The sequence below is a fragment of the Drosophila montana genome, unplaced genomic scaffold, assembly GCF_035044405.1.
Source record: "Drosophila montana isolate Dmon_TW-CO22-7 unplaced genomic scaffold, ASM3504440v1 contig_3519_1, whole genome shotgun sequence".
Lineage (NCBI taxonomy): Eukaryota > Metazoa > Arthropoda > Insecta > Diptera > Drosophilidae > Drosophila > Drosophila montana.
Genome location: NW_026998398.1, coordinates 42,810 through 66,146, shown reverse-complemented (window position 1 = coordinate 66,146; position 23,337 = coordinate 42,810). Strand labels below are relative to the sequence as shown.

Sequence of the window (23,337 nt, the reverse complement as noted above, 5' to 3'; positions counted from 1 at the left end):
ACAAAATTCTTTAAAGAATGCGTTGAGTACCTAGGATTCATAGTGACAAGAGGCGGGGCAAAAACTGACCCCGAAAAAGTAAAAGCCATACAGGAATACATCTAGCCTAAAAATTTATATAGTCTCAGATCATTCCTTGGTTTAGCCAGCTACTACAGAAGATTTGTTAAGGATTTTGCATCGATCGCAAGACCACTAACAAACATACTGAAAGGTGAAAACGGAACTGTCAGCAAACACAGGTCTGGGAAAGTTGCAGTTGAGTTTGATGAAACACAACGCAACGCATTTGAACGTCTGCGAAACATTTTGGCATCAGAAGATGTCATACTTATGTACCCAGATTTTAAACAGCCATTCGATCTAACTACCGACGCCTCCGCAAATGGCATCGGACCCGTCCTATCACAAGGAGGCCGACCAATTACCATGGTTTCTCGAACATTAAAACAATGCGAGTTAAATTATGCCACAAACGAAAGGGAACTATTAGCCATTGTATGGGACCTGGGCAAGCTTCAGAACTTTTTGTATGGCACGAAAGAAATAAAGATCTTTACCGACCATTAACCATTGACTTTTGCAGTCTCGGAAAAAAACACGAACGCAAAAATCAAAAGGTGGAAAGCTTACATAGATGAGCATGACGCCAAAATGTTCTACAAGCCAGGGAAAGAAAACTTAGTGGCTGATGCCCTATCAAGGCAAAATATAAGCGCCTTACAAAATGAACCTCAGTCAGACGCTGCAACCATTCACAGCGAAGAATCACTGACCTACACGGTCGAAACGACAGACAAGCCTTTAAATTGCTTCAGGAATCAAATAGTCCTAGAAGAGGCACGCTACCCATTAAAACGAAACCTGATACTCTTCGGCAGCAAGACTCGCCACTTAAACAGTTTCGTTGACAAAACCAGCGTCTTTGATACACTCAAAGAGGTTATAAATCCCAACGTTGTAAACGCAATATACTGCGATTTACCAACTTTGGCCAGTTTCCAACACAAAAGTGGTGTTGCATTACCCAAAAACAAAGTTCTGGCATTGTAAGAACTTTGTGTCGGACATTACAAACAGAAACGAACAGTTAGAAATAATAACTGTCGAACATAACCGCGCACACCGAGCCGCTCAGGAAAATACCAAACAAGTCATTCATGACTATTATTTTCCTAAAATGAACAAAATAGCAAACGAAATCGTAGCAAATTGCAGGGTCTGTACTAAAGCAAAATACGACAGACATGTCGTAAATGCGCCGCCACTCCATAGCACTTCGAACGGACAGGTGGAACGTTTCCACAGCACCCTAATAGAAATTGCAAAATATTTAAAAATTGACAAGAAAGTTGAAGATACAACCGAACTGATTATGAGGGCAACTGTAGAGTACAACAAGACACTGCACTCAGTTACAAAACAAAAACCCATCAAAGTTATACACGCGGCATCCAAAGATTTTCGGCAAGCTATAAAAGAAAAAGTAGCTAGAGCCCAACAATCTAACATTGAAAGATGCAACCCGGACAGACAAAAGAGGGTGTTCGAGGTAGGCGAGAGGGTATTTGTCAAAAACAATAAAAGAATAGGCAACAAGTTGACCCCATTATGTTCTGAGGAAAGAATACAAGCAGACCTAGGAACGTCTGTTCTTGTTAAGGGGAGGGTGGTTCATAAAGACACTCTCAAGTAAAATACCACCGAGCAGCACCAAAAATAAAAATAGGTTAGTGATAGAAATAGAATGCACAAAATTTCATTTTTTACCCCTTTTTCTATAACAGGATTGTGGGCACGATCCTATGCATAATAAAAAATAACGAACGCTCGGATTACCGACTATTCATACTCAAACTACATACCCGTAATAGACGGAAACGCATTGGTGTGGGAACAGCAAGATTATTTAAGGCACTCTAGTAATTTATCCGATTTCACAGCAATCGTAGATAGTACAGAAGAGTTGGCCAAACTATTTCCCCAGTCGCACATGCGAAAATTGTTAGATGTTGATACAGATCACATCAGGAATCTTTTGTCCGTATTAAAAATCCATCACCGGATCGCCAGAAGTTTAGACTTTCTCAGCACAGCTCTCAAGGTGGTAGCAGGCACTCCAGATGCCTCAGATTTTGAGAAAATTAGAATGACCGAATCGCAGTTAATTAATTCAAATAATAGGCAGGTAGTAATAAATTCAGAAACGCAGAAACAGATAAACCAGCTCACAGACACAATTAATAAAATAATCAAGGCAAAGAAAAATGATTTTGTTGACACTCCACACTTATATGAAGCACTACTTGCTAGAAACAGAATGTTAATAACAGAAGTTCAGAATTTAATGCTGACAATCACTCTTGCTAAATCCGATATAATAAATCCTACCGTGTTCGACCATAATGATGTGAAGTCACTAGTTGAACACTCCTCCGATGTCCCCATTGTTAGTTTAATGGAAGCATCTAACATTAAAGTCCTTCAGTCCGAAAGTATAATACACATATTAATCGCATGCCCCACGAATTAAGTTTAGCTGCAAAAAGGTCACCATATTTCCTGTATCACACCAACACACTGTACTACAACTACAAGACGACACCGTACCCGAATGCGAAGACGACACTTTAGCAGTCACGGAGTGCATCAGAACAACCTACGCCACGATCTGCAAACTGGCGGCTCACACCTGCGCACGGGCCCCGCACGCTGGGAGCACTGCTCTCTGCCATACTCAGCCCAGCCATCTAAAACCAATCACACACGTTGATGATGGCGTTATAATTATCAACGAAAGCTCAGCACGAGTCATCACAGATGGCGGCCCCGAAATTTCAACAAACGGCACACATCTCATCACTTTTGAGCATTCAGCCACCATCAACGGCACCAAGTACACCAAGTAATCAGAACTTACAATTCATTCAAGAGTTCAAGGAGGAAATGGCGTCAATTTGGCTACATAGGGTTTGGTTCGAAGCTGGAGTAGGACTCAGCATCATCTTCACAGGCTCTCTGCTCCTTTTCCAAGTGCTAAGGCGAAGACGAGATTCGAAGGAAATCCAAAGGGCCATTAATAAGTTTAGCGTGACCGGGGACAGTCATGATTCTAAGGGGGGAATAGTTAACGAGTAACCCTCGCACATAAATATCATTACTAAGTAGCCTCACACGCGCTGTGCTGAATACTTTGTTTCAGCACTCTAGCTGCAATGGTCAGCGGCGGTAACCTGATACTTTTGTTATTGTCGCAAGAGTCCCAATTATCGCCTATGATTATACTGAGTCGGCTTGCAGACCATGACATTGCGGCGTGATTCTTATGCCCGCTTTGGGCTTTAGACTTAAGAATTTTATATCCAATACTTTAGTTCTGTTTAAGCATTCAAACTCTTCAGCAGAAGAATAAACTTTGCTCCGGTTAAAGCCGTAATATTTGTGTTTAATTGTTTTCGGCCATTGCCGCAATACTTTAAATCAACTTGGTCACAAGACCAGCCTAATTCTACAGTATCACCAAGTGCATTTAAGGTGCCAACGTGGGATACCAGAAGACATCATACCCTGCAAACAGACTACACTTCGTCGTGGGAGCAGCTCAACAACAATCAAGAAGCACACACATCGAACGAGCAACATTCGTCGTGGGAGTGAATCTTAGATTAATTTATATATTTTTGATCAGCATCAATAGCCAAGTCGATCTAGCAATGTCCATCTGCCTGTCGGTCTGTCCGTGCGTCCGTCCGTCCGTATGAACGCAAGGATCTCAGAACCTATGCGAGATAGACTCTTAATTTGAAACGTAGGACCTCCTAGTGTCCGCACAGCAGTATTTTGTTCTCGATAATCGATAACTTGCCCCGTTTCCAAGTAATCGAAAGAAAACGATATCGAAATTCTGTAATTCTCGTAAGTTATAAGAGCTATACCACCAAACTTGACATGCGGCTTCTAGAATAGTAAATATATATCAAGTATCCTTCATTTTATAGCTATCACCACCTCCCCGCTAGCAGCACATAGCTATTAATCAAATAAATAAACAAACACGGTTCGCCCACCAAATTGAGCGACAATTTCAATGCAATTCACTTTTTGAGAATATACATATATTCTATAGTACAGTAAGATCTCCTGTTGAAGTTTTCATCAAGATCGGTTAGGAAACACAGAAGTAACATAAGTTGGCAGTGTGTTTATTGAATTCTATCAACAACATTGCAATTGCAGTTGTTATGTGCTGTTATTTTAATTAGTTTTTTTTTTCATAAGAAACAAATTGCTGATGTGGCTGTCGGGGCGATTGCAAGTGGTGTGATCTGTCACAGGTTCGATTCCTACTGAGGGAAAGACTTATTTGTTTTTAAATACTGCTTAAGCAAACGAGCTCGTAGCACGAGCTGCATTTGCTGTTGGTAGAAGAGGGTTCAGGGTATCTCCAAGTCAGGAAATCCTTACTAGAACCTCTAACTTTTTTTTTTTTTCCTTTAGAATATTATAATATAATATGCACAAATATTATAAAACTCAACTTTTTTGGATATTGATAAGAAAAAAAACACAATTAACAAATTTATTTAAAATCATTAATTTTCAACCAAAGAATTTTATTTTTGTTCCTTATATTTTACGATTTTAACTTTAAAACTTAGGGAAAACTTGTTTTAATTGCCTAACTTCTGAATTTACATATTTGCATTAAATAGGCGTCGTTTAAGATATTAATATTTAAAATCGACAAAGAGAGGGCAAAATGACATTTTATAGCTGAATAGATTTTTATTGTTATATGTTGATGTTTGCTTTAAGGAATGGTATACAAAAGTTCCAAGTTTGTCGCTTTTATTTTGATTTAATAGTTACATACAAATATTTTAGGGCTGTAGATCACTCCAAGCTTGATGTGCAAGCTGAGCAATATTATGTCATCCACGTTCACCAGACACGCACTAAATATTATGATTTCTCAAGGTATGCACTTCTCGCTTTGGTCAGTGTTTCCTTGAGTAATGATTTTAAGTGCTTGATTTGAAGACAATTACCTCTGTATTTGCAGGCTTAGGAGCAATTTTAAGGGAAACTGAAACCCCCGAGCAGGTAATTGCGCATAAATACATTACACAATTCCTCCAATCCCAATATTTTCAAATGCACAAAAGTAACAGCTAGAACTGCCAGTTATATACCGATACTCTAAATCGGGCAGAGAGCATTACAATATCATCTCCTTTACATGTGATTAAAATACGATTACGTGCGTCGAGCAGAAAACTTTCGCAGGTAATACTCCCTATTTTGGGCTCAGTAAGTGTACTGGTTTACAAATAAGCAAAACGCTAAGTGATACATGTAGCTTTCAATAACAGATATTTATCCAAATATCCCTATCTGGGATGTACAGCTGTGAATAAAATAATAGCACCACCACTACAAGTAATTTTTAAATAGTTGCCCAACTCACATATTTAACGTTAAGGAAACTTTAAGCACGTAGGTGCCGATAAAGACATCGACCGTATTTATAAGTACATGGGCATGTGATATAATCGAGGGGGGATAATTTATAAATTGAGTAAAGAGTAAAGGTCCAAAATAATTACATTGAGGAACACCAGAAGTAACGTGAACCTGCTTCGAGGTAGTCAGCCACAGCATGACTCTTAGGGACATACCTTTAAAATAAGAAGAAATCAAAGCAAAAGCGACGGAGGGAAATATCATGGTGCACAGAGTCAAATGCTTACTGAAGTCTGTGTAAATGACATCAGTTTGCATTTTAGAAGAAAAGCATAATTTACCAAGGAAGATAATTTTTCAAGCAGATTGGTCGTAGTTGACCGATTCTTTACGACTTCATGTTAAACAGGTGATTATTTTTTTAATTTAGATAATAATTTAGAGATTCTGGAAAGTTTTGCAATGCCCCTGCAATTTTTTATATCAGACTTTCCACCTTTCTTGTGGAGAAGAATGATATAAGATTCTTTCCAAAAAGATCGAAAGACAGAAGATAAATAGATTAAAAAGCTTTAGCAATGGACAAAGAATGAAAGAACTACACTTCTTGAGTAGACTACTAGGCAAATTGTCAGGACCAGGAGAGTAAGATGATTTTAAAGAATTTATAGCAAAAAGGAGAGAGAAATGGGAAATAATAGGAGCAGGTATAGAAACGGATGAAGTAATATTGTAATGGTAAGAATTATTATCAGGGCAGACAAAGTAATTTGATTGGAAAAAGTTAGCAAAGAAGTTAGCAGAATCGGAATCATTGCTAGCTTTGTTTACAAAATTATGAAACTGTCTCGGATTTTGGGCAAATTGCCTTTGCAACGAAAAAGATAATTCTCATAGCACTGAGGGTTAGCAAGAAAGAAATTTGACTTGGTTATAGAATATTTAGCCAAGTCAATACTAGAACCAGACTTATCAAACTTTTTAAAATATTTAGACTTAATATTTTGTAGGTTTGATAGTCTGGGAGTGAACCTTGGTGGCTTTGAAGAAGCAATTGATGATAAAGTAGGATAATATACATCCTCAGGAACAAATAAAGGAGGGTACCTGGACACATTAGCAATAAGGTAATCGTTGACAAATACAAGATCAAGGTTTCTATTTAAATGATTAAAAATTGAATTTATTTGAAACAACGAAAGGTCGAGCATGCAATCTATAAAGTCATGCTTTGCTGAGGGTACTAGATAATAATGTGAATAATGACCAAGAGATGTTCGGTAAATTAAAACGCTATAAATAGGTCATTATCACGCACATGTGTAGAATCTTTTCAATACAAGTAATATGTTTTATATATACTTGAATATCAGAAGAAGGAGGAACATAGGAGCATGTGATATAAATATCGCGTGGTGGAAAAGTCACTTTAACTGAGACAATCTCAGCGTCGGTAGGCGTAATAAAACAGAAAGGTTCTGACTGGAAAGTGGATTTAACGGCAATTAATACCCCACCACCTCGAGTCGGCTGACCATTTCTATGAACAATGAAATTGTTCACAAAACTTCAAAATCTGATTTGGTTGAATTTAACCATGTTTCTGAAAATGCGATTATATCCAAATCGAAGGAAGAGCTAGCCATGAAAACATTTTAAAGCTTAGAAATGAGACCACTGACATTCTGATAAAGAATAGAAACTAGGTCGGAAGACGGAATTAGTTTTGGATTGGATTTTTTTGCTTAAACTCGTAAACAATAATGTAAGGAGGCAACAATTTACGATAACAAATGATTGGGAACGCAACACGTGAAACATTATTTTAAATTATGATATTTCACGAGGTGTGGAGAAAAAAAATTTAGTAATTGACACGCTAGCAGAAGACTTGCTAGCAATATAGGCAGCCGATGAATCACAAGTGGTCTCAGATGAAAGCCAGGACAGAAAAACTTGTTTACGAGGGGCAACAACAGCTAAAATAGGAGCTGATGGGGCTGAAGACAATACAGGAGTAGGCACCGTGATTGCCTTTAACAATCTGAACTAGATTGCGCGCAGGTTTACCTTTGCGGCCAGAGGCTGACGGTGCTGAAACACTTACGCTGACTGGGGAGGGTTCAGATACAGGGTCTACTGGTACTACTCCAGGGGTAATATTCTGACAATCGCTTGGAGAAGGCAATAATGACAGCATTGGGGATTAATCCAAATTGCTATGCACGGACAAGAGAGGCGCATCTATTTTGGACAAAAGCAGAGGGCAAATGCAAAATCTGAGATGCTAGTGTGGAGACTCGAATTTATATTTGCTAAGTAACTCTAAACTCCAGTCAAAGTTACTCCAGAACTGCTTAGCCACACTATTAAGTTTTGAGCATTGATTTCTCACAGAATTATACATTCTTTAGAAATCAATTTGCTTGTCGATAACTACTGGACACAACCAACACAAGCCGCTGCAGCCCTTCTTGGCAATTGCAGAAGTTGCGAGACCGCAGAGCGAAACGAAAAACGGTGCACAAAAATATAGCAAGTAAGCGCTAAAAAATTTTCGAACACAAAAAAAAATTATTGTTCGAAGCAAAAGGCAACAGCAAACAATTTTTGCACAAGAAGAAATATGCCAGGGAACACACGCACAAGCAAGTGTATGCACAGGGAAGCGCCAAAACAAAAGAATAAAAACAAATAATAACGATTACACGGAACTGACGCCAATCAATAAATGCAATAATTGATAAGCTTACGCTGCACATCAGATAGCACTTTTCACAAGTAATAAAAGCTGTTTAAATTAAACACAAGTGAAGCCAAATTAACAAACAGAAAGCAGGTTAGAAGCGCAAAAATAAATAAAAATTTTGGAGCACAAGTGTTGGTATATATAAGAGGGTTCAGGAAATCCGCTGGTCGGGAATAGAAAAGTGTGTAAGTGTGTGTGTTTGGCAGGCCTAAAAAGTTATCATGCACACATGCCAACGTTCGGGTAGCCTTACCAACAACAAGCTTGGAAAATAGGAGTTTTGCACATGAACAGGCCAACCCCTTTTACAATATCACACGACTGCTCCCTCGAAAGTGTTAGCGTGAACATAAGTAGCAAGTCGCAAAAATTGAACATTTTCAATTTTGGGCATTTTCTTAGAATTCTTCGACAAGCCGACGATGAAATACCCTTGCTGAAATACGACTTGGTTTTTTTTTATTTTAAGCAAAATAGGTCCTCACAGTAAACAAAAATATTAGAATATAAATATAAATGAAATATACATATTTCATTTGGGTCATTTAAGTTTTTTTTTAAATAAATAAAATCCAGATTCTTCTCATTATGCCTGAAATACAAGATAGGGCATTTGAGTGTGTGTGCCTTTTGCTACCACAGGCATAAAGGTCACACAATTGAAGAAAATATCTCTGGCTCGCGGCAGACGCCGTGCGAGCATCCACCCAATACAAACATATGTATGTTTGTAGATCTCGGGGTTTTTTGAGAAGCTATGCAGGGAGAAAAAGATGGACACAAGCGCGCAAAGTAATGAGTGAGAGCGAATCAAACCCTGCACATGCATACACACATATGTTTTTGGGCTTTAAGTATTTAAAACTAACATACATATATTAATAAAAAGCATCAGCCGCGCTGATGTACCGGAATATTTATGGTAGATCAATTCCCTACCCGATGCATCACTTAATATTACCAAATGATTCTGTAAATATTTTAAATTGATGACAATAAGAAAGAGAAAATTTAAATGAGAATTATTGTACTTGGTTGGTACATTACTCTTGTTGGCAACCATCAACCATACAGATGAAATTAAGCTAAAAAATGTTATCAATACCTACTTACCATGTTGTACATCAAGTCCTGCCCTTTCTAGCATGTACGGCAAGCCTAAAGAAATAGAATGACAAAAAATTTAAGTTTTCCATTTTGACTAACATAATAAATAGTGCTCTAAACGGGAGTGCCCGAATAAGACATACGCTGAAACTTTATACTACTACTTTCACTTAAGATTTAACCAAAGATACACATTTTACCTAGATAATAAATAGACAAGCATACATTATAAGCGGGATTGCGATATTATTTATGAAATTCGGTAAAAGCACACGCTCCAGATTGCTTGATATTTGCTCAAAAAGAGGATTTCAGAGGAAAAGGTATTTATGATTTTAAATAAACTCGATCAGCGTGGACACTACGTGGACCTATGCTCATATTTGAAGTCCTATCTCTTAAAAGTTATAAGATCGACTTTTTCTTAAATGCAAATGGACAGACGGTCAGGGGTGGATCATCTTGTGTTTAGATTCTGACTAAGAATATACATACTTTATTATATCAGAGATACTTCCTTTTGTCTATTATATTACATTTGCGAAAAACCATTATATCCTTTTGGCCCATTTTTAATGGGTTTAGTGTATAACAAGTAAAGGTCGTATACAGTACTACTACTACGTAAGCTGCATACGAAATAAAATATATAACGGTAGTTATATAGTAAATACATATGCATATTTGACGTACGTTTGCAGTAAGTTTGTAAGAATTTTTCACTGTTAAAATAAAATAAAATCTATATTAGCTCATTATACTATAACTAAGGGTTACTCGTTTCCTTGGCGTTGGTAGATTTTTTAAATGTTGTTTAAATTCTAGGTATAACTTTTTCACCCAGATCCCGCCTGTCACATATGTATGTACATATGAATAGATATTTGAAAATAAATGTAAAATTTGACAATATATGCGGCTGGTATTTCCCAAAACCCCAGTCTACGCACCTCTATTTAATACGGTACCTACAGTGAATCTTTCAGCATCCTAGTTCTAACATTCTAGGCTGTGCGTTGATCAGTTAGTCATTTAGTCAGAACAAACTGTTTTATATGTAGTGAGAGACGCCATATATCAAATTTGGTGACATAAAAATATCATTCCGATATCGACTTCATGAAAATGGGGCATGTTATCGATGATTAGGAAGGCCTACGAGCTCGTCTGCTTAACGGTAATAAAAATAAATTTAAAAACAAGTAAGAGGTTCTAGTCGGGAGATCCCGACTAGGGGATACCCTGAACCCTCTTATTTCAACACCAAATGCAGCTCGCGCTACGTGTTCGTTTTCTTTAACAGTAATAAAGATAAATAAAAAACACGTAAGAGGTTCTAGTCGGGAGCTCCCGACTAAAGGATACCCTGAACCCTCTTCTTCCAACACCAAATGCAGCTCGCGCTACGCGCTCGTTTGCTTTGGTAATAAAGATAAATAAAAAAAAAACGTTTCCTTGGCAGGATTCGAACTCGCAACTAACCGCACTACTTGCCGCCGCCTCTACTCAACGGCCACACCAGCCAAAAAAAAAAAAAATTCCCTCGGTAGGTCTCAAACTCGCAGGAGACCGCCGCCTCTACCAAACAGGCATACCAATTATTGAGTCTTAATGAGAAAAAAACAAATTAAAAAAGGAGCACAGAAAACAATACAATCGCAATTGCAATGCTGTTGATAAAATTCAAAGCAGACGCACAAGAAAGTGTGTGTGTGTACATGTATACAGATATTCTTGCAATTTGCGCTAGCTGCCGCAAACACGTGGGCAGCCGAAACGCATTTTCTTTTGTGTTTCTTACCCGATCTTGATGTAATTTTCATCAGTAGATCTTATTGTAGTTTAAAATATTCGTGTATTCTCACAATTGCATTTAAATTGTGGCTTATATTGGTGGGCAACATATGTACTTGATTTATAGCTTTATGGTGGCAGCGGGGAGGTGGTGATTGGTATAAAATGAAAGATACTGATACATATATACTATTCCACATGCAACATATGACTCTAGCTCATATTGTTTACCAAAATTGCTCAAAAACAGGGTTTCTATATCGATTTTTATCGATTACTTGGAAACGGGGCAAGTTTTTGAATATCGGAAACAAACTCGATCTGCGCATGGACTAGGAGGACCTACAGCTAAAATTTCTAGTCTCTAGACTTATAGTTTCTGTGATCCTTGCTTTCATACATACGGACGGACGGACAGACAGACGGACATGGCTGTTGATGCTGATCAAGAATATATATACTTTATGGGATCGGAGATGCTTCCTTCTGCCTGTTACATACATTTGCACAAATACATTACATTTATACCCATTTTCAATGGGTTCAGGGTATAAAAAATAGTTCCCTCAACCGGACTGGAAGTCGTAACATACAACACTATTGATTGATTGGAAACGGCGAAAGTATCGATTATAGTAACGGCGCAAGTTATCGATTATAGTAACGAACTCGTACTGCGCGGGCGTGGGTCCTCCCAGTGTCCGCGCAGTATTAAATCTCAAGCTTTTATAGGTTCTTAGGTCTGTCGTTCATACATACGGACGGACGGACAGTCGGGCAGTCGGACGTGGCTAGATCGACTCGGCACAAATACATTATACCCCTTTTACATATTATTAATGGGCTTAGGGTATAAAAATAAAACAACATAAAAAAACATATAAGTGGATTGCCGATTTAAAAACTATTGCGTTACGTTTTCAGTGTAAAAAACAGAATACTTTCAACATTTATACGGGTGTTCGGAAATTTGTACATAGAGTTATACCCTTATGAGTAATAGAAAACTAGAGGGCTTATCCGGTTAAGATTTCTATGGAGCTATGACAGTTTAGAACAGGTTAACGTGACAGTTGGTGGTCAAAATTCCATTTACCGAATCCGATACGAAATCACTTTTCAGAGTTTGCGGTTAATACTGCACCCGCAAGTCAGGCACAAAAATTTGAAAAAAAAAATTAATAGAAATGGATAATAAATATGCGAACACAGCTATGACCGTATCCAGGGAATACAGTAACTGACCTTGAGAAAAAACACGAAATATACGTTTCATTGCGTAACTACACACATACATACGGCTTATAAAATTTTTGAACATTTTGTAGGCAGGTCAAAACATTCCCAGGTACTCGGTATCATCAGAAACCAGAAATAAAACCAAAGGCGATGACGATATGGTGCAGTCTTCGTCTGACACACCATTAAATTTTGAAGCAATCATTAACTGACTCAACTTTACGTACGTCGGCCCATTTACCTAATTGAACAAGAACTTTCGACACCTCGTCAAGGAAACTTGAAAATAATACAGTATTACGAGCTCTGGCTTTAGCTCTAGTAATTGCGACCAACCACGAACGCTTTCAATTTGAGGAGAACGCTTAACGGAATGAGCAATGACAGTCAAAAAACGTAGTTAAAGACAATACTAGGTTAAAAGTATGCATATTAGTAAACAAAGGACAAAACTGTAATAATAGCCCGTCCCAAGACAATAACCACCCCAACCGATGGACATAGACAGCTCATCATGGTTTCAACAAACTATTCAACAGTCAAAACAAAATATCATTTTTTACGCACCATTTCCAAGCCAGGCCCAAACAAGGGCAAACGGTGGCGCTGCTAGGTACACAGGGCCAAAACAACAAAGGGTCAACCATCTTTCACAAGAAAAACGCCCAGAAGAGCAAAATTACCAAACCATTGCGGGACATAGACATAGCAATATGTTATCGATTGTAGAGCGAACGATAGCAGGTAAAACAATTAAATTACATAAATGACACGGGTGTTTTTATATTTCACCATTTGCAGAACTAAAACATATATCTGCAGTAAAAAAGCCTTTCTTGGTTAAGTAACTTTATGACTTTAACTCTGTTCAGAAAAAATGCCCATGCGCCTTTTCCATACCACTTCCGCATTCTTTATAGTCCCAAATTTGTCAACTTTTGAAGGAATAATAGTACTAAATTTTAAATATAAAAAATTGCAAAGCAAATCCGGATCTGAAATATTTAGATTTTTAAAATGTCCAAAAGTTAATTTTACAGAAGAACAAAATATTGAGTTCCACAAAAAATACAAAAAGAATTTAACAAAATGATAAGAAAAAGAACAAGCGCATTTGATACCAATACCGTCGCTACCATTCGAATGGAGAATGAAGAATGAATTCAATATACTCTTAACGACACCCCTACCCAATGGTGTTTTTGTAAATAACGAATACTTGCTCAAACACAACATAATTGGGCTATCTAAACCACCTTATAATAACCCAGTGTGGGTAGTAGATAAAAAGGGAACGGATGAACAAGGAAACCGGAAGAAACGCATCGTTATAGATTTGAGGAAACTTATTATAAAACCATCAACCATAAATTCCCTATACCCAACATAATAGCCACTCTCTCAAATCTCAGAAAATCCAAGTATCTTATAACGCTTGACGAAAAATCAAGATTTCACCATATATTACTTGTAGAAAAGGATAGAGAAAAATGATCCCAGTATTCTCTTAAGGGCTATCGAGGACGTGTTTCTGGAATAAATTGGGGAGTCATGCATTTCTAAGTGGTGGATGTAATCATCTCCTTAGAAAACATGGAGGAAAATGCAGGTAAGCTTTCTGAATCAATATGAGGGTTTCAGAAAAATAATCTGACTTTTTCAAAAAATGAGTAGAGTATCTTGTATTCGTGGTCTCTCGAGGCGATATTACAACGAACCAACAAAATTGAGGCAATCAATAAGTTTGAACAGCTAACCACATTGTTTCATGTTAGATCATTTCTGGGTCTAGCAAGCAATTATAGGTGCTTTATTAAAGATTTTGCACCAGTAGCTAAGTCGCTAACGGAAATGTGTGTACAAGTTAATTCCAACGTTTATTAAACAATGAAAAAAATATAATTTTCGGGAAAGAAGTATTCCTTTATTTGATGTAATGTTGCAACTGAATAAACTTAAATTAATTCTAGCCCTAGTAACCTGTGGCTTAGCGGCAGCGGCGTTGGCAGCGGCGTCGCTGCTGATGTTGTTGGCCCATTGGGCAATTCCTCTTAGAATTTTCGGCGGTTGCCAATTGGCGCGTGGAGGAAATGGCACAGACACCAAGTCAGCATTTTGCTGCACTTCTTATGAGGCGTTGTAATGCTTCTTATTGGGACTGTACATATGCATTTATTTATTGTTAACTCTTCCCCCTTTGATTTAAGCTTGTCCTCAAGCGATCATTAGAAGAAGGGTATGTTGTTGAATCTGAGGTTGTTGGCGTCTGTATTTTGTATTTGGATATGTGTTGATTCATTTCTGGGGCTCTCTTGTGCTTTGTTCAGTTGCAGTATTATATTTTTCTTCTTTCTCTTCAACACATGTAATACAAAGGTAAGAAGGATGGCAACTGTGAACAGAATTATGAAACCGACTCTATTTGCTATAGAGTGTATCTTAAGTTTTCGCATGTTTTTTATGTTTTTAAAATGCAATTCCTCTAACGCTTCCAAAGAGAGAATCCTAATTTTTTCTTTTTCTATTGGTGTTATTTGTATTGTGGGATTTCCTGGGGACATCACTGTTACTTCTATGTTGCTGAACTCTTGTTTATTAATGAACAAGGTTTCGTTCCAGAAATTTACCATGTAGGTGCCTCTCACACGTATTTGTTCCTCTTGCCATTTAATCGTGCCGTTGAAGTCATTCACCACTATACAGTTACTAGTGGTCAAGTTTACAATTTTTGATTTGTTACAAATTTTAATATTGTGATATCTTTTACAATTGTCGTTTATGCCATAAATTATTTTATTACAATGAAATAGTTCGGTAAATTCTAAGTTTATAACGTTATTATGTTTCACTACTGGCTTTATGATTGTATTTTTACATTCTGTTTCGTCTAAATTTGGAATATTAAAAATGTAAAACAAAGTCGTTCCATTATGGAAAATGGATACATCTGAAAATTCTAGCATTTCTTCAATATTTAAATTTGGCATGTTGCTTTTATTAAACTTTCCGTTAATTATCTCTATTTCTTTTTCGCCAAGTAGGAATGTGTTGATTAAATTTTATTTCGCCCATTGTATGGCATACTTAATATTAATTATTTCTTCTTTTATAAGCCTAACTTGATTCTGTAAACTGATCGCTATCTCGTCGCCTATGAGCGATTCTTTTCTTATGCTCTTGTTTAATTCGTTTGAGATTTTTGTGAGTTTATTAATGCGATCCTCTAACTGTCTTTTTATAATAAGCTGTTGATTGTCGTTTTCTATCAGTTTGTTCAAATTGTCAGTAATCATTATCAGATCGTCATTATCTGGGCTACCGGCTACATATTTCCTGGCTGTGCCTAAAATGTTGATTGCTCTAGTCTTTCGTGAATGGATCTGTGGTATTGTGTTGAAGGTAAAGATAGCTTCGCTATTTCGTGTCGTAAAGTGTGGTATAGGGTGTTGGCTCTTAGATCCTGTTCGGTATAGAATAAGAGGTTGTCTAATGCGTATTTAATCTGTTCTAGTATTATAATTTGTACGATTCGAGTCGTTGATGTCTGTAATTTTCCTACTCCCTTTAAAATTGTGATTGTCTGTGCGTCTGTATAATTTAAATTTCCAAGTGTCCTTCGGTTGCTTTTGTTGTCATCAGTAATAGTAATCTGTAATTTTTATACATTTTTATACCCATTAAAAATGGGTAAACAGCGTATATTGTAACGGGTCCGCCATCTAACTTTTTTTTTCAACTGGTACTTATTTCGTGAATGGTAACACTTAGCTCACGTCTGATTTGACAGATAATTAGTTTTATCCTTCCGCTGAACGAATATGGTTGTGTATACGCTTGAGCAACGCTGGGAAATATTGCGACATTACTTTGAAAATCATGGTAATGTTGCAGAATGTGTGCGAAAATTGCGTACGGATTTTGGAAGAAGAGAAGCACCTTCAGCTCCGTATGTTCGTTATCTTGTGAAAAAAGTGAAAGAAACTGGCATCCTCATCGATAAACCAATGCGTGAAAAGCCAAAAACAGTGCGTATACCCGAGAATATTGCTGCTGTGGCAGAAATTGTGCGTGAAGCGCCATCAACATCAATTCACCGTCGTTCTCAACAATTGAACATTTCGGAGACATCATTGAGACGAATTTTGCATAACTATTATTTGTGGGGTGCCCTCAAAGATAAGTGTTACGCTGACAAGCCAGAGACAATTGACGCTTTAAAGGACAATATTCGTGAAGCCATTGGTGAAATACAGCTGCACACAATCGATAATGTGCTTAAAAATTGGACCGATCATGTAGGCTACTGCATGGCCAGCCTAGGCAGCCATTTGAATGAAATTATTTTCCATTATTAACCGGAAGGATTGTACTTTCAAATAAAAAAAGAAATTTGATAAAATATTCAGTATTTTTTTTTTTATTGCATTTTAAAAAAAAAGAAGTTATTTGGCGGACCCGTTATTTGTGCAAATGTATGTAACAGGCAGAAGGAAGCATATCCGGCCCCATAAAGTATATATATTCTTGATCAGCATTAATAGCCGAGTCGATCTAGCCATGTCCGTCTGTCTGTCTGTCCGTCCGTCTGTCCGTATGTATGAACGCAAGGATATCAGAACCTATAAGAGCTAGTGACTTGAAATTTTAGCTGTAGGCCCTCCTAATGCCCGCGCAGATCGAGTTTGTTTCCGATATTTGAGAACTTGCCCCGTTTCCAAGTAATCGATAAAAATCGATATCGAAATCCTGTTTTTTAAGCATTTTATTCAAATAATATGAGCTAGAGTCTCCAAACTTGACATGTAGCTTTTAGAATAGTATATATGTATATATCAAGAATCTCTCATTTTATACCTATCGCCACCTCCCCGTTACCTCCTCAAAGCTATAAATCAAGTTAATTATCCAACTTGTATTTCCCATCAATTTAAACAACAACTTACATACATACATACATATACCTATCACTACCTCCCCACTATCACCACAATTCTATAAATCAAGTTAATTAGCCAACTTGTATTGCACGTCAATTTAAGCCGCAATTTATATGCAATTGACTTTTTGAGAATACACAAATATTCTATATTCTATTCTACAATAAGATGTACTGTCGAAAATTTCATTAAGATCGGTTAAGAAACACAAAAGTTATGTCGCGCGTGTTAGCAGCATAGCTGCTGCGCAAATTCCAAGAATTTCTGTATACATGTACACACACACATTCATGCGTGTTTGCTTTAAATTCTTTCAACAGCATTGCAATTGCGATTGTATTGTTTTCTGTGCTGCTATTTTAATTCGTTTTTATCTTATTAAAGCTCAATTATTGGTGTGGCCCTTGAGTAGAGGCAGCGGTAAGTGGTGCGGTTAGTTGCGAGTTCGAGCCCTTCCAAGGGAAACATTATTTTTTTATTTTCATTTTTCTTTATTACTACTTAATCAAACGAGCGTGTAGCGCGAGCCGCATTTGGTGTTGGAAGAAGAGGGTTCAGGGTATCTCCTAGTCGGGAGCTCCCGACTGGAACCTCTTACTTGTTTATATTGCTTTTATGAATTGTCTTTTCTGTTGTTATTAGAACGATTGTGTTTCTGTTTTCTTTAACGATTTCCTTTTTATATCTGGGTGATAGTTTAGTACCTAATCTTGGGTTTACTTTGACAAATATTTCTTGATCTGGTGTGTAGTTGCGTATATCGTTGCGCTTTTTTTTGTGGTTTTGTATTTCAGTCGATTGTTTTTGTTTGAGTCTGTAGATGTTCCCTTGCCTAGCTTTTTCGTATTGGTCTGGGTCTTTTTTTTTTTTTTTCTCTTTATTATTTTGGTTTATTTTACGCTGGAATCGATCAGTGCCTTCTGATCTCTACCAAGCGGAGTTAAGGGTATAGTGTATAGTTATTATTTAATAATTTAAATGATAAGGTCTGGGTCTGTAGTCACGTTTCTGCCAAAGAATATGTCTAATAGAGACCATTATTTTTTCATTCATTTTAGTTGTTGAGTGTATAGTGTAGTTTTAGTCGTATATTGATTTGTTAAGTAGTTCTGCAAAAGTTCTATGTTCCTGTTTTCTCTTATTACATCTCATAATATCTGATAGTGTTGAATGAAATCTTTCTACCTGTCCATTCACTGCGCTCTTGTAGGGTGGTGTTTTATAAACTTCTATACCTAATTGATCCTGCATCATAAAACTGATTGAGGCTGAGTTAATGGATTTTTCGTTATCTATCACAACGGCTTTTGGTACGCCAAAGTAAAATAGGATTTAATGAAGCGGTTTTTAATGTCTTCTATTGCCCTGGATTTGATTACTCGTCCCTGAGCTAATTTCTAAAATGTATCTAATGCTGTTAGTACTAGTTTCTTTTCTGTCGGGTATATGTCGATATGGATTGTGTGTCCTGGGTATTCGGGGATTGGTGTTTCTTTGAGTTTCGGGTTAGTTGGATGCCTGTCATATTTTTCTTCTTTATAAACTTGACACTGTTTAACTAATTCTGTTATTCGTTCATTCATTTTTCATTTTCATTTTTTGAAAACCAAAAACTATCGGACAATTGCTTTTTGTTCTCTAGTGCGTTACGGTGTGTAAATCTGTTTCGTTAGCTTTACTGGGGAATATCTGGTTTTTAAATACATTTATTGGGGCTTCTATGCTTGGTATTAAGTTGTGGCTTGAACTGTCTGCACTGTGCTGGGTGGATGCTACTGACGCGATGTTATTGATTACAGGGATTCGTGATAGCGCATCGGCTACAATATTATTCCTATCTGGTTTATAGAGGAGTTCATAGTCGAACTCTTCCAGGTATGCTTTCCACCTTTTTATTCTTGCGTTGCCGATCCAACTGCTGAGAGAGTGGGTAAAGGGTTGGTGGTCGGTGTATATTTTTACTTTTGCTTTACCGTAGAGGTAATTTTTGAGAGCTTTTAGAGCCCAAATTACTGCCAACCGTTCCCTTTCATTGGTGGCGTAACAAATGGGTCGCTTGTTCTGGGATAGAACAGCGCCAATAGCAAAGTTAGATGCATCTGTTGTAAGATGAAATTCTTTGCTGAAGTCTGGGTAATGGAGTATTACCTCATTTGAAGCCAAGGCGTTTTTGATCTTGATAAAAGCTTCGATTGCCTCTTCATTGAGGTTAATAAGCTTTTCTGCTGATTGGTTTTTGGACACACGTCCATCTTCCCCTCTTAAGAGAGTGGTAAGGGCCTTTGCCAACTTAGCGAAGTCTTCTATAAATCTTCTATAGTAGCTGACAAGTCCAATGAAAGATCTTAGATCTTTGAGTGTTTTTGGGTGTGGGTATTTTCCTATTGTCTCGATCTTATTGGGGTTGGTTTCTATGCCCTTGTCTGAGATGACAAATCCTAGGAATTCTACTCTATTTTTGAAGAGCTCGCATTCGTCCAACTGACACTTCATGTTGGTTGTGAATATTGCGTCGAGGTGACGAGCATGCTATTCATTATCTTTGCTGAAGATAATTATATCGTCAATGTAAATGAAACATATTTTTCCGATATGCTCACGGAGTATATCGTCAAGAGCTCTCTGGAAAATTGAGGGCGCATTCTTGAGTCCAAAGGGAGTCGTGTAAACTCATATTTTCCGTTGTTAACGGAGAAAGCTGTTTTCTCTATATCTAATTCTTTAAGAGGGATTTGGTGAGATCCGCTTTTAAGATCTAAGACAGAAAATATTTTGTTGTTACCTAGCTGTGTTAATACCTCGTTAATTTCAGGTATAGGGTATTTATCTGCAGTGGTTTCTTTGTTAAGTTTTCTGTAGTCTATAACCATGCGATACTTCTTTTGGCCAGAAGCATCTAATTTTTTGTGGACAATCCACGTAGGTGAATTGTATGGGGATCGGGAAGGTCGGATTATTCCATCCTCCAATAGTTATTTTATCTGTTTATGTACTTCGTCCTTTAATGACATTGGGAATTAGTAAAATTTTGAATAAATTGGGGAATCAGTTTTGGTTCGGATTGCTTCTTTGACGTTAGTTGTATAGGTCAATTTTTCGTCAGGATTGGCAAAGAGGCTTGGGTGCGTCTTGACCAATTGATTTAGGGTCTTTCTCTGTTCGCTTGTCATGTGGTCTATCCGTGGTATTACTATATTAACTGCTTAGATTTTTTGTTGTTTGATGGGTATGCGAATATTATTTTTCATTATTAATAGATTCTTGCTGCTTTGGATTACAGCATCTAGTTCTTTTAAACTATCATTGCCTAATATGGCGTCAAATGTTTTTAATGTCGGTAAAAGGCAGAATTTGACCTTTAATCTTGCCTATTGAAAAGATTAGCGAACTTGTGGTGTGTGATTTTAATATTCCCGCCGACTGTGACGTCCTCAAAGGGGTTTTCGTTCGGAATAGGTTCGGTCACGAATTTGGGTTGGACGTAGTTTCTATTTGATCTTGTATCTCCATCTTACACTCTATGTAAGGAAGAGAGGAGCTATTTAGCCTAAAAAATTTATTTCTGAATGTTCATACTGGCTGTACTGTTCGTCATGTGATTCTTCTACTTGTTGGGTATATTCGGTTAGTGGCTGCTCATATTCGGTCTGCTGTTCATAATTGTGAATTGTCTGTACGTATTCTTCCATGGTTATTTAGTTGTCGTTGTTTTCGATCTCGGGCAGTTCTTCTCCTGTTTGTATGTTAAAGTTTCTCTGTTTTTTGTCAGGGGCGTTCGTTAGTGGTGGAGGTCGTTTTCCTGCTTCAAAATTTGGTCTGTTCATGTGTTAACCATCCTTGTGAGGATGCTTGGGTCCACGTCTATTGGCTCAGGAACTGGTTGGGGTTTTAGTGCTAAAGATCTAGTGGGTACGTGTACTTGTTGTGGTTGTGTCTGATAAGTTCGTTGGTTAGGGTATTGTGGATTCGGTCCCGTATTGTTGTACGTTTGTTGTCCGTGGTTCGTGGTGGGAGTCGGGGTCTGAAACTTAAAGGTGGTGCCCTAAAAGTGTGGGTGTAAGAAGGATGAGACAAGTGATTGTAAACAACCTAGTAGAATTCTTCTACTGTCTGATTGTTGCCTTGCACTAGCATTGTCATTTGATATTCTAATGTTCCTAGATCTTTCTTATCTGCATAGGGCAGTGTGAGACATTTGGAGATGGCACTCCGATTCAGAGGAACATTGCACGACTCGAGTGCCGTGTCAGCATTACCTGTGATTTTGTTTCTCAGGTATGCAATATGCCGAAGTATTTCGGCGAACCTGCTTCATCTGCGTAGACTGAGAGTATGCGATCTACACTCTTTTTCCATGAACTAAATTCTGATGGGTTACCGGAAAATTCTCGGAGGCTTTTAACTATGTCTGGTACTCTGATTGTCGATTATTCTTTGGTCGTCTACATCGTTAAATTCCCTAGAAGGGTTAACTAATTGCTTTACTAATGTTGGCAATTGTTGCTCCAAAATTTGGCTAAGCTGGCTGCTATAATCTGTTCTGCGTTGTTAGCCATGCCTTTATTCTGTAGGTGTTCGTTCTGTCTGTCAAGGTGTCGATGTTGTTGTCTGTTTATACTATGTCCGCCTAACTGTGGTTGATCTTCTTCTATTGGGGGCCTAATAACGTTGTTTTCGTTAGCCATAAAATTGGTCTAACCAAGAGATATTACTTATAATGTATAATTCAAGAGATTTTCAAATTGCTTTAAACTATTGTTCGTTTTTTTCATATTCTATATATAAGTATTTTTTCTTTTAAAAGATTCTGTATTGTTTTTCTATTTTTTAAAACCAGTGGCTGGTTTTTTCCTACTACTTTGGAGGGTCCCTTAGGAATCGCAAAGTTGGAATTTAGTTATACTACGTTTGTAGTTTATTGTATTTTGTTATCGTTTTACACTTCTTTATGTATTGTTATTTAAAATTATTTTCCTTGTTGTATTTTTTAGCTTATTTAAATAGTTTCGTTGTTGTGTTTAGTTTCGTTAATAGTTTTTGTTAATATTTTTCACTTAGTCTCTAACTTACATCACTATTGTTGATGTGGCAACCTCTCCCGCCGGTCCGGATGTCATCCTGTTTGAAACTTCTAGAATCTACTGGGGATCCTGCGACCAGTCACCGTTGAGAGTACCCTGTGGACGGACCTTCTAGGGTGTGTTGTCCACCGATGGGCAAATAAACAATTAAGTTCCAATTGCCTTCAGCAAACTAAACCGTTCGTCGAATTTAGTCGGCGAGAGTTGCACTGGTAATAATTTAGGTCGCTCTTTACCGACTATCGCACCAGTTAATTCTGACGTTTATTAAACAATGAAAAAAATATAATTTTCGGGCAAAAAGTCTTCCTTAATTTGATGTTAATTTGCAACTAAATAAAATTAAATTAATTCTAGCCCTAGTAACCTGTCGCTCAGCGGCAGCGGCGTTGGCAGCGGCGTCGCTGCTGATGTTGTTGGCCCATTGGGCAATTCCTCTTAGAATTTTCGGCGGTTGCCAGTTAGCGCGTCGAGGAAATGCCACAGACACCAAGTCAGCATTTTGCTGCACTTCTTATGAGGTGTTGCAATGCGTCTTATTGGACTGTGTGAATTTTTTTGTTGTTATATTACATGTATACAGAAATTCTTGGAATTTGCGCTTTTTGGCGCTGAGAAAAGTCAAAACACGTTTTCTTTAATCATTTCTGTGTTTCTTAACCGATCTTGATGACATTTTCAGCATTAGATCTTATTGTACTATAAAATATTTGTGTATTCTTAAAATGACAGTACAGTGACAACAGACATGCCTCTTTACTTCTAAGTTTTATCTATTAAATGATTACATAATTCTGACGACTTTTCTCCATTTCACAACTTAGTTCTAATTTATCGACTATAGATGTTTTATCAAGTCAATGAAACTGACATATCCACTTCCCTCCGATGCTGCAACTAAGTTGGAAAATGTACGTATTATTTTGGTTAACGGACTTCACGTTGTTCCAGGTTGCATCGTCTGCAC

The 23,337-nt window shown here is 37.4% G+C and overlaps 1 long non-coding RNA gene across 1 annotated transcript in view; it reads right to left on the bottom strand.

Annotated features, from left to right (window-relative positions):
* The window catches only part of LOC135435138 (uncharacterized), a 154,915-nt gene extending 145,531 nt beyond the window's left edge, over positions 1-9,384 (bottom strand). Inside the window, exon 1 of the long non-coding RNA XR_010437341.1 lies at positions 9,326-9,384. This is a non-coding gene — a long non-coding RNA (uncharacterized LOC135435138). The remainder of the gene's footprint in view (positions 1-9,325) is intronic.
* Positions 9,385-23,337: the final 13,953 nt, after the last annotated feature.